Below are 12,444 nucleotides of genomic sequence, written 5' to 3' on the forward strand. Positions count from 1 at the left end.
CACACTAAAGGCAGCATTAATGTGCCACTCAGACTCCTCGTCGGATGCACTTCTGTGGGTACTGCTAGGCATTTTCATGGCATATGAAGACGATTTAAAGGTCTCTCTCGCAGAGACCCTTCATGGCGAATCCCTGGTACTTCCAACAGAGTTTATCAATGACACTACTTCTCTTCATGAAGAGAGGCTACCCTCCTTATTCGAGCAAGTTTGCTGTCATATCTCACATACACACATACCACAACCGTGAGCACATAGTCGCCCACCAGTCTTTTTACACGACGAACTTGCAGACTTTGACTTTATTATGTTGTGAGATGACAATGTTCTCCTGGCTCTTACTCCACCCTATTGAGGACCTCACCAGGTTCTCGCCGTGCTGCAAACATTATGACCATCCTGCTAAATGCCATACCACAAACAGTCTTTCTATATAGAGTTAAACCGTCATGGGTCCTCACTGAACACGTTTCGAATAACAAGGCCTTGGAGCTTCCTCAAACTGTCAACATAACAAGTGAACTGGTTTCCAGTGAGTGTTCAGCAGGCACTTCCCTCCTACCCTCCTTGACATCTTGTGAAGCCAGTGTTTGTGATTGTGTCTCCCTCAGTGATAGTGATATGTGTGGAAATTTTCCTGTACCTTTCTTGACACCACCAACACTGTGCTCAACTATGACTTTATTTACTGTCAGTGTGTCGCCATTCCCAGTGGATGACATTTCAGTGTATTGTCATAATGACTATTTGTTTGTTTTGTGTGCACTTTCTCATGGATGTAAATTTAAGGATGTTAACCTCACATTCATCCGAGCTATTCACTTACCCAAAGATTTTTTCAACAGCTGCCTTTGAGCTTTTATTGTAATGGATTACATACTGTCAATTGTCAATCTATGTGACCATCCACAGTGCCCCCCCCTTCCCCTCCTATTCAGATCCCGCTCTCCCGGGCCGGTCGTCCCCTACACCAACTGATGTTAATGAAAGATTATGTTGTGTCTTCCCTGATCGCCTCCCTGATGCAACTCCATTCTCGTTTTGTTCCTGAACCATGCTCCGCACTCCCAGGGGGGGGGGGGGGGGGGGCTCTGTGGCAGTTCGATACATAGATCTGTGTGATCTCTCTATATGATGATCTTTGAGCTGACTTGATGTCTGGCTTTGCTCTGTCTTGTTGTTTTGAGATCACAAAGTAAATAAAGTATATCACTACGACAAAGTTGTTTTAAATGTTGTTATTTCGCTGTAATATCATTACCCGCCACAGGGTGGGTACCCATGTTGGGCACCCATGTTGTGATATTCCATGGCCCCATGTGTACTCTGTAAGGTCGTATTACTGCCAAGAATTATGTGACCATTTTGGCTGATCAGGTCCATCCCGTGGTACAGCCTTTGTTCATCAACGGCTGTGCTATGTTCCAAGACGACGGGGTTCGTATTCACATGGCTTGCATCATCCACAACTGCTTTTGTAAACACAAGGATAAATTGTAAATCTCCCCACGCCAACAGTCACCAGATCTCAACGTTATTGATCCTTTGTAGTCTACTCTGGAGAAGAGGTTGTCTAATCGCTACCCACTGCCCTGCCATCATCATTAGCTGAACTTGCCGCTATTTTGCAGGAATAATGCTATAATAAGCACTTGAAAACAATATGCGACCTATATTTATCCATTCAGAGACGACTGGAAGCTTCATCTTTGTCTGTAGTGAAAAATTTCTGACAACAGTTGAGCTCAGTTATTCACGTCTGTGGGGAGGTTACTCTGCTTTCGAATTTTATATTAAGTGGAAATATGGCAGGAAAGTGAACAATTCGTGCATTGGTCAGTGGAAGTAACATGAAATTTCACTCCATACACCTACTGTTACAATGAAACTGTAACACAATTCCCCTGTTAAGTATAAATTGTAGCAAAGTTACAGTCAAATTCTGACAAACTGTTCCATGTTACAGTGAAATTGTAATAAATTACCCACTGTTATGGCGAAATGGAAACAAACTGCCCCATGTTACAGTGAAATTTTAACAAAATCTTCCATGTTCTAGCAAAAATTGCAAAAAATTGCCCACTAAACCATTATATTAGAGCAAACTTCACTGAATGTCTGCATGCAGTAGAGTTACATGAAAGCCTTCTGCCAGACCACGAACCCAGCATGACTGGCCAGTACAATCCTGTGTCACTCTTGCATTCTAATTCTGTTCATACGGAATCTATTAATAGCGTGACGTTTTAGTTTTCACAAGTGTCCAGTGCTGTTACCAAAGACTTCTTAGCTCTGTGTGCTCAGCAGAGTAGTATATTTGGTGCAGCAGGAAAAATATCAAAGATCTCTGATGCAATGCTAGAGGCAGTGCAGAATTCGTCAATAGGTAGGCAGAATGTCAGCAAGAAAGGATCACCAATTGTGCAACAGCGAACACGGAAACTATTGTGACTTCCTGAATGAGCTGAGCACCTGAGCCAGCAAGGCAGCAGAAGGTCCCATGGGGACGGAGTGATATCATAATGGTGGCTTTGCAAAGTCTCAGAAGAAGGCTTAAGTTGGACACAGGAGTAACTATTCAGTATACTAACATGGCAGAAAGAGCATCTGAAAGGTGACGTTGTGATATATTCAAGTGACCAAGACAGCTGAACAAATGAGAAACGCGGGGCGAATGATGTCACTGTTGCCTCACCATAGCAGAGGATATGAGGCCTGTTCTGGTGGAGTTCTGTTCATCTTGTTGAGAGGTGAGGCCTATGTGGGTCACTTATTGAGAGGTTAGATCTATATGGTACGACCCTCTGCTCGTTTAGTCGCGTTCAAAGGAAAGGATTTAGTTCCCGCACAGTACAGTGCCGACTACCGGGTGAAGACTGATGGAGGACTGTGGTCATCACCATCCAGCTTTCCTTCTGGAGGATTAAATAGCAGGGCCTGGAAGCATATCATCATTTGTCATTGTGTGGGCATGCCGCTCCTGCTGTTCACCTCCGTTCCTGTGGCAGTCTTTGATGCTGCCAGTCTCTCTCTTCTCGGGAGCCAACAACATTTCTCTGCATGGCTTCATATACTCCGAGTAGAGCTGGTAGATGTTTTTCCAGTTTGCAATCTATGACAGGCTTATAGGTGACCTGGTCATCTTCTACAAGAAGCTGTTGGCCCTCTTTGGCAGCATGGATGGTGATGCATGCTAACCCCAAGAGGAACTGGCCTCATGACGACAATGGTGCTGATGCTATCGACTCTGCCGCTGCTGCTTTGGCTGTGGGCCACACCCAGTCAACACATATGTGGTGGGTACTTAGGACTAGTGCTCCTAACAGAGATGGCTGTCTGAATGTCGATATGTCAAATATTGTATTTGGTGGACAGTAACTGTTTAATGTTGTAATTTCGTGTTAATAATTACATTGGGCGTCAGGCAGTCATTTACCCTATGAGTCAACATACCGAGATTCCATGGGTGCTGCTCTGTCGACCTCCTTATGTAAAGCTGACCTTGAATTTACCTTGATTCACCACTCACCTTAGAGTCAGATCTCAAGGACGCTGCATTTTATGTCAAAAATGTTGCTCTGAGAAGGCTTCTGATATTGGAGGTGTACCTGGCTCCACCATTGTAAGTGCAGCCTCACTTTGCAGTCCAGCACTACGGGTTGTTGAGTGTATATTTGGTTGGCGTTTATTTTGTGTGTTTCAACTATGAATATTAAGAGAAACATTCATTGCAAATATAAAAATGGCTTTTTTAAAACTGTGAGAGCCTGCTGACCTGTTACAGGTTGAACGCAGCTCTAGGAATTGGTACTTATGGTCTGTTGGCTGCCAATATTGTAATTTATCTTGGCATGCATTGCCATGGATGAAGGCAATGCTTGTTATGTGTGATACTTGTAGAAGGTTTGACTGTGAAATGCAGCAGTGTACTAAAGCTCACTGGGTTATGATAAAGGGTAACGATTAGTTTTCATGTGTCTTCCTGGATACTTGCTTCAGCAGTCCCTCATAATTCGTCTATTTCTCAAATGGAGGTTACACACATGCTGGAAACATGTACAGTGATGATGCACAAAGCAACTGAGCTTTTGAAGGGGCAAGTATCTGTATGCCTAAAAAGTTACAGAAACAAATAGACTCCTTACAAGCCAATAGTGAGCAAGTACAGTCTGAGTCAGTGGATGCAAAAACCTTGTTAAATGTACCTGTCCCTTCTGTGGATCATTTAGCTGCTAGTCCAGTGACTCCTGTTTCAGGAGAAAACAACTGTGGATGTGTCTATATTGATTTTAAGGGTCTCGCTAAATTAGGTCACTGGATGAGTGAAACATGCTTGCATATGGCTGAATTACAGTTAGTTGGTGATACGTGAAAATACTGTATGTCATGTTCCACAAGGGATTAAATAAAGTGTAGACTTTTCAACAGGCTTCATCGACGGTACTACAAGCAGAACACTGGGAGGTTTCTTAGGGAATAGCTTAATGGTCCATCGCAGAAGTGCAATGAGTCAGCAGAATCATTTTCAGATAGGAATAGAAAAATAAACGTGCAAACTTAGGAACTTATGTAGCATGCAGAAACAGAGTTATTCTACAGGAGGCAGAAAGCGAGGTATTACAAGTGTTCATGCAAGGACGTCAAGGTGACACATCGAAAATGGTTAGAATGTAAAAATCAATTAATTCGACCTCTGTTATTAATATTGCGATGCAGCTTGAGGAAATTGACACTTTGACCTGAGAACGAAATGAGCGAAGTGTGTTCTCTTCAGGGGTAAAATGTAATAGGTGTGGAAGCATGGTCCACATTATGTACCAATGCCACTAATCCCATTGTTACAAACGCAGGGAAATAGGGCACCGAGCGTGTTCTTGCCGAAGTTCAGATAATGTCACGACAAGAGTTCGTTAAATGACAGAGGGAATGCCTCAGTCGTCGGATGGCGTTCCCAGTAACTCGAAAAACTGTAAAAACGTGTAACGGATAGAACCATTTTCATCAGTGTTGGCCGTCAGTTTTATTCCTTTAATGCATTATGCATAAAAATTACATTACTGTTCAGTTTCGGCCTTAGGCCATTATCAGATGTCTGTAATATAATACCAAAAGTACAATAAGTAGGTAAGACATATTGCGCATAACATTATGCTTGCATGCTACAGCTGTTGTTTAAATTTCTTACATGATGGTGATATGTGCGTCACATTTAAAAATGTTTGTTTCTTGTTATGCACATATCGAATGTTACAGCTATAGTCTTGCACTGACTAATAAGCTTACTAACAGGTAGCTGACAAGCCCTTGCACATTCGTTTAGTAGCCTATCGTATACTTTTCTGCACTCATACATATTCATGGAGAGCGTTGGTTCGTTTCATGTTACAATCAAAGTGATTTTTAAATTGGAACTTTCTGTGCTCATTCGACAGAACGGTTTCAAATTAGTCTAGTGCAATATTCGTTTTAGCGTTGTGTATTAATAAGCACAGTAAAACACGAAGTATAACCAGTACTCCAGTAGCGGCGGCACAGCCCTGGCCTGCGCTGTCTGGTACCTACACGCAGAAAGGCTGCCCAGTCGCTGCTGGATTTATGATTATTCTCCGTGTTTACTTTTCCGTGAATACATACCTATAAAGTGCCTAACTCTGTAAACTAATTTGGGACCGCGCTGTCGAACTTCCACTTTAAAAGTCATTTTGTTTGTAACAAGGAACAATCAGACGCTTTACATCGACGCTGGTCGTCGTATGTGAGACGTGATGAGCAGGATTTGTTTAGACCGACTCCAGCTTCTCGTTGCAAAATTTATATTGTAGATATCTACCGAAATACCAGATAAAATATGCCTGACAACCCATAGGAGAGACAATCAGTATACCTGTGAAAAGCCTGAGAAACCACCTTTTGCAGTGGGGACCTGTGTGAGATGTGCAGGAATTGAGTCAATAAGGTTCTGGAAAGTACTGACTCCAGTATCGTGGCAATATGCACTAAGTTTCTTGGTTGAGGATGCATGGTCCCACCTAATCTCTATTGGTTTTAAATCTGGGGAGTTTGGTGACCAGCGCACTACAGTAAGCTCATCGTTGTGTTCTTTGAACCATGCAAGTACACTGATAACTCCATGACACGTTTTTTTGTTCTGCTGGTAGATGTCATTTTGACAAGGAAAAAAAGACTGCATGTAAGGGTGGACATGGTCCTCAAGGGTAGGTGCATGCTTGTATTGATCCATTGTACCTTTCAGAATGACGATGTCACCCTGGAAATGCCATAAAAACATTTCCCAGACCATAACGCCCCCTCCTCCAGCTAACGATTGTTGCATAGCTTTCAGACGTTTCATGCTATGCACGCTGACAGCTGTCTGTCTGATACAGCATAAAATGTGATTCATTTGAAAAGGTCTGGTTCAAATTCCAGCCTCCATCGCTGATGAACAGCAGTCTGCATGGGTGCATGAACCAGGCATCTGTTGCAGAGGCCCATGCACTGACCGTTCATTGAGGAGACACTGTTGATTCATCTGGGCAGTCAGTTGCTTAAGAGTTACACGTCTATTCTCCTGTACACATCTCCGCAGCTGGCGCTCGCCCCGATCATCTATGGCTCATGGTGCACCACAGTCACCTTAGCATCATTTGCCGTGCATGGTATACATTAACCATGGCAGCATGTTAACAGTTTACAAACTTGGCCATTTCAGAAATGGTTCCATCCTTTGCCCAAAACTCAATGATCATGCCGTTTTAGATGTCAGATAAGTCGCTCTGCTTCTGGATTATGACAATGACTGCACTGTTTTCTGCGTCCCTGTGACATTCTTTATTTACTCTAAATTGCTAGTGCTGCCACCTTCTGTCTGTGAGCAGTTGTTACACGTTGACATCGAACATAGGTGGTGGTCACTTTAATGTGACTTGACAATGTAGTAATAAATAATATTTTTGCAAGTTGCAATGTGTTTCTTTCATTATACATATATCCCATGAGACTTAACAGTTCAGCTGTTGGAGAGAAAGTCTTAGTAGCTCATGCATTTGCAATGTCAAAGAGATCTAACAGCACAGTTGTTGCTATGTGGAGGAGATTTAGCACATTTTATATGAGATGAAACTTAACAGTTCAGCTGTTGCAATGCCAGTTCACCATTAGATGAGGCAAAACAGCGAATGAAAATAATGCAGTTAAACGTTTTATGTTTGAAAATATTCATTGATACTGAATTTACTACGACAAAAATGCTCTTGCAGTAGGTAAAATAGGATTCTGACACACAGCACATGATGAAATGGGAGGTACACATTTAATGTAACAGCAGGGTGCCTGTATGGAAAGAATAGCATGCCCATCTCTTCAAGGAAAGAAGTTTTTCACAGGTGACTATTGTCGATATCACTCTTAGGTATATGCTGTGCAAATAACAATGCACTTGACACTTTAGGACTAACAACTGTTACAGCTTCCTGAAGTTTAATGTTACCTGAATCCCTTACTGTAATTATTATGTCTTTTTTCTCGTATATACTACCTACAGAATACGTTTTCATTAAATTTCCTACACATTTGATTCCTACGGCGTTCATGCAGTACAGATGACAAAATTTTGCACATGACTTCTATACATCTATGGAAACCACTATTACCAGGGGCTGGCTGTTCCCATGAACCAATATATGTGGCATAATAGGAAAAATCCCAAACAATTATTTTGCGAACAGACTCACATTTTTTCCTACAAACTGCACTTTCTTCTTGCTATTATTAGATGGACCAAAATGTTTGTTCATGGTTTAAGGCTTTTTACATGTGCTCCAAAACTCAACATGCTAACACCTCATGTGACTGATGGTTGATCCTCTATACACTCACCATACATATGCCCATATACCATGTGTTAAGATGAATAACAATCATGCTAAGCTGGAATTACAAGGATTGAAAAGATTAGAATTAAAGCATTCACATATGAAATGTGTATAATTAAAATTTCAATTTAGAAATGGTGTGTTTTATAACTAAAGAACTGTTTATCTGCCACCCTTTTCATCTGTTACTTTTTTTTGTCAGTTTGTAAGCATACCTCTCTTATCAAAACAAACCAAATGTAGTATCTACAAAGCAAGATAATCTTCCTTAAAACATGACATATACAGAAATACAGTGCCATATTTGCATTACCGTATGTCTCATTGCGGAACTGAGTAACAACATAAATTTTGGTGGACTACACATCACTTCAGATACTAAGAATATAAAAATGTATGGGTCCTTAGATTTAGAAGCAGATGCCCTTGCACCAGATTAATATTAATTTATACATAGTTTTTACTTTGTTCATTTGTAATTTTTTTCATAAGTAATGGACTGTCTGAGAAAACTATGTCATCCTTGTTGATGACATGTCTGCATTGTTTGCATGGCTTGATTTTTGTTAATTATTTGCTCTCAGGGCTTTCGTTTGTACAGTACTCAATTTATTGATTTCTATTACATCTCATAGCAGTCTCACAACGAACTGTAGGCTATAAGTGAAATAAAACAGAACCAGTTTTATGATCAGCCTGTCAATGTCTGAATCACTCTAAGGTTTTGACGTGATACAGAAATGTATCCATATTTGGACTCGTTCTGAGGCAATTCATTTTGTTCTGCTCCAGAAATCTGGATCATCCAATGTAATATACACATTCTGGCACTAATCTGGAAATTTTTTCTTTAGCATACTGGTGACTTTTCGTGCTGACAATGTTCTTGTTAGGTAACACACAAAGTACAATGGTCTTCTACCAGCACGCTCAGGCAACTGGTGTTCTACATCCACATAATATAGAAGTTTTTGATTTTGGTTGTCATATCTGAACAAGGTACTAGACAATGGTTTTTGAGTGTAATATTGCACATGCTCATCAATTTCTTGCAGGATATGCCCAAGTTAGATACAAAGTATATGAAATATTTCTGGAACATTAAATTTCTCTTATCATTTTGGAAGACTAAAATCATATGAGGACTTTTAACATTAGTAGCTTATCTGAAGGGCAGAATAACTCTGGTTATGTGGACATCTTCTAATAATGTATTGCAGTATTGTGCTGATAATATGACTATTCCCTGTTTCAGACATTGTTACAGTAAATCCCACAAGATTAATAACAAAAAATAAGTGTGTTATCCCTCATCATGCACAGATCAATGCAAACTTCTTGGCTAATGACCGTATGATGACACTCTGAAGTTCTATGGTCAGAGCCAGAATTCTGTATTGCAGGTAGCATAGAATTCGCTGACTTAAAAGAACACTGCAAATTTTGCAGAGCCACTAGAATGTGCCCATCACACAAGTGACTGACATTCAGAATAATAAGTTAATTTTGGAGTCTTAAATACTACTAATTGATTTACTATTTCTCGATTTTTCAAATCTTTATCATTGATATGATGCAATTTTTTGTTTAATATCTCTTATATCAGATAGTTTCCGATTTTTGTATTTATTTTCAAATTTGGTAGCAGTTGTTTGAAAACTGTTGGTTTTTATTTCTTACTTATCTTCTGTCTAATAGCACCATGAATACAAATCAATCATTTAATTTTTGGAGTAATTTGTCTCTGTGCCCCTGATTAAACTCCATAGGGAATATTATATAAAATTCATTCACTCCACAAATTTCAATACATTGGAATCTTATTCTTTACGTTATTAGATCATTTCACCTGTGTTGTTGTTCTAATGTGTCAGGACTATTTCCAGGACGTTTACTTCTTTTCTCTTTCAGGAGTAAACTACTAAACTTTTCACCAGTAAGTGTTTCATATTCAGATTTAATAACGCTTCCAAGTAAATGACTGTTGTATCATTCAGTATCTCAGGTTGAGCTTCTCTCTAATTACTTTTTTCAAGAGTGAAAACTTCTTTCTGTTGGCTATGAGGTGGAATGTGACTAATTGGACAATAATAGCTATGGATCTCCCTCTTAGCCTGTGAAATACACATTATATTTCTTGAACTAATGCAGCAAACCTTCATGTGTTGCTTTTCACTCTTAATAATTTTAATTTCAATGATTTGCATCGTTTTCATAGGAAAATTTTTGGGAATATGCTTCTTTAAAGTGCACACAAATTGTCATAAAAGCTTATTTGATGAGAGAGGATTACATATGTTGTAGCCACATGCTATTGTATGTCCTTTAATCACGATTTGCGCTGTTACTTGATATTTATTGACACTTGAGAGCATTTAAAAATCATCTCTTAACCTCAAGTTGGTATGTTGCTAAGTATTTTCTGATGTTATAAATTAAATGTCTTTGCCTCATTGAAGAGTCTTTTGAGATGTAGGCAAGAGGAATCATTTCTCATCAGGTATTCTTTTGAATGAAGCAAAATATTTTAGCATGTATTCATCACTGTCTTATACGTAATGCAATCAAAGCACGTGGAAAATTTGCAAAGTATATGGCAATGTCATAAATTGCATTTATGAACTATAGAAATAAATACTTTGATGTACAGATTTTGAACTATCAACATAAGGAAGTGATATGGATTGTTGGAATGTCTGATTTGCTTGTTGTACGGCCCAACAAGCATGTGATGGGAAATGTGATGTCTGCAACTGTCATAAGGTGGGGAGTCTCTTGAAAACATGTTTAATTGAAACAGAAATGCTCATATGGCATTACTGAACGAGAGATACCGTTTAGGGTTGTTGGACCGTTCGGTGTAAGCCTTTTTACATTGAACAACAAATTCAAAATACCACTTCCTCCCCCCCCCCCTGGATAACTCAATCCTTCTATAACAACAGCATAGGGCAGTAGCTCCATTGAATGTGATCTCACTTCTGTGTGGAACCACTACGGACGGTTCAAAATTATTCGATGAAGTCTGAATTGTAATCCAAAGTAGAAAAAGTTGCTTATGCTTTTTCATCCCTCTTTTTTCGCGCCCTCCTTTAGCATGTGCACAGGGAGGTACGACATTGGTACACATGTGAATAAAATGGCAAAGGGTTTCTCTGAGACTCTCCTGTTCAGCAACACCCCAGTGTCAGCTGCACACTTTTACTGTGCATTTTAAAAATATCTCTGTATGGAGACATCCATCCATTGATCCCTAGCACCCTGCAGGACAGGCAACCCTCTCGACACTAACATCCCCTGCCTGCATGCAAAATCTGAGGGGTAACAAAGAGGTCGCCTATCTCACCTGTGGGTAGGGCTGGGTGAGTTGGAGTCTCTTTTTAAAGTGCACAACAAAAGTATGCAAGTGGCACTGAGGGTGTTGCCAAGTTGAGAGGAGGGGGGAGGAGCTGAAAGGAACCCTTTGTCATTTTATTCATGCATGTGTCAATGTCGCATCCCCCTGTGCACACGTTACAAGAGTGAGCGGAAAAGGTGGGATGATAAAGCATAAACACCCTTTTCTACTTTGGATCATGCGTAAATTTCGTCGAATGGTTTTGAATGGTCCCTAGTGGTTCCATTCTCTATACCAGAGGGAAAAAAAATGGTCACGCTTCACTCCAAAGAGGTGAGATCACGTTCTTTGGGGTTCCAGTCTCGTAATGTCATTAGAGAAAACTGGAACTGTCTGGGAGGTGTCAGCAGTATCAAAGATTTCCAAGGACGTTTTCCTGTTGCACATCGCACTGCTAGCTGTCTTTTCGACCGCAAAATGTGTGGATGGTTCAAATGGCTCTAAGCACTATGGAACTTAATCTCTGAGGTGATCAATCTCCTAGACTTAGAGCTACTTAAACCTAACTAACCTAAGGACATTACACACATCCATGCCTGAGGCAGGATTCGAACCTGCGACCGTAGCAGCAGAAATGTGTGGAAATAAAGGTTACAGGAGAAGGGGTGGTTTTATTCACTCTGTTTATGACACATCCTGAGGCCTCTTCGTCTCGATTCTGAATAGCAGCGTAACCGAAATATTTTCGGCGGCCACCCATAAGGAAACTGCTTGACTTCAACACTGGTCGTCACGGTTCTGACCCCAGTCGCCTAGGTGTCAAGAGATGTAGGTAAGGGGAGACGTGACTGTCTCCCTATAGTGTGACACATCCACAGTAGCGCTGGGCAGAAGTATAATGAAATTTGTTGCCAATGTGACATCATTGGCCCAACTTACACATCGCATGAACTCTGGCCATCTTTTTCTTTTTTTGTTGCAAAGTCAACAACCTTGCAGTTTAAAGCGTCGCCAAGCTCGAGGGTGATATCTCAGGGCGCAATCCCAGGGTGCCCTACTTTTACACCATCACAGAGGAAACTTGTAGGCATGTTTGAACCAAATTTCGAACTTCTGCGTTGCAATGGGAGAAAATGACAAGGTTTCAAAAAAGTGGCCCTTTAACTTTTTTGCGCAGTCTATTTCTACAGCTACATTTACATACACTCCTGGAAATTGAAATAAGAACACCGT

This window comes from Schistocerca cancellata, chromosome 4, assembly GCF_023864275.1.
Source record: "Schistocerca cancellata isolate TAMUIC-IGC-003103 chromosome 4, iqSchCanc2.1, whole genome shotgun sequence".
Lineage (NCBI taxonomy): Eukaryota > Metazoa > Arthropoda > Insecta > Orthoptera > Acrididae > Schistocerca > Schistocerca cancellata.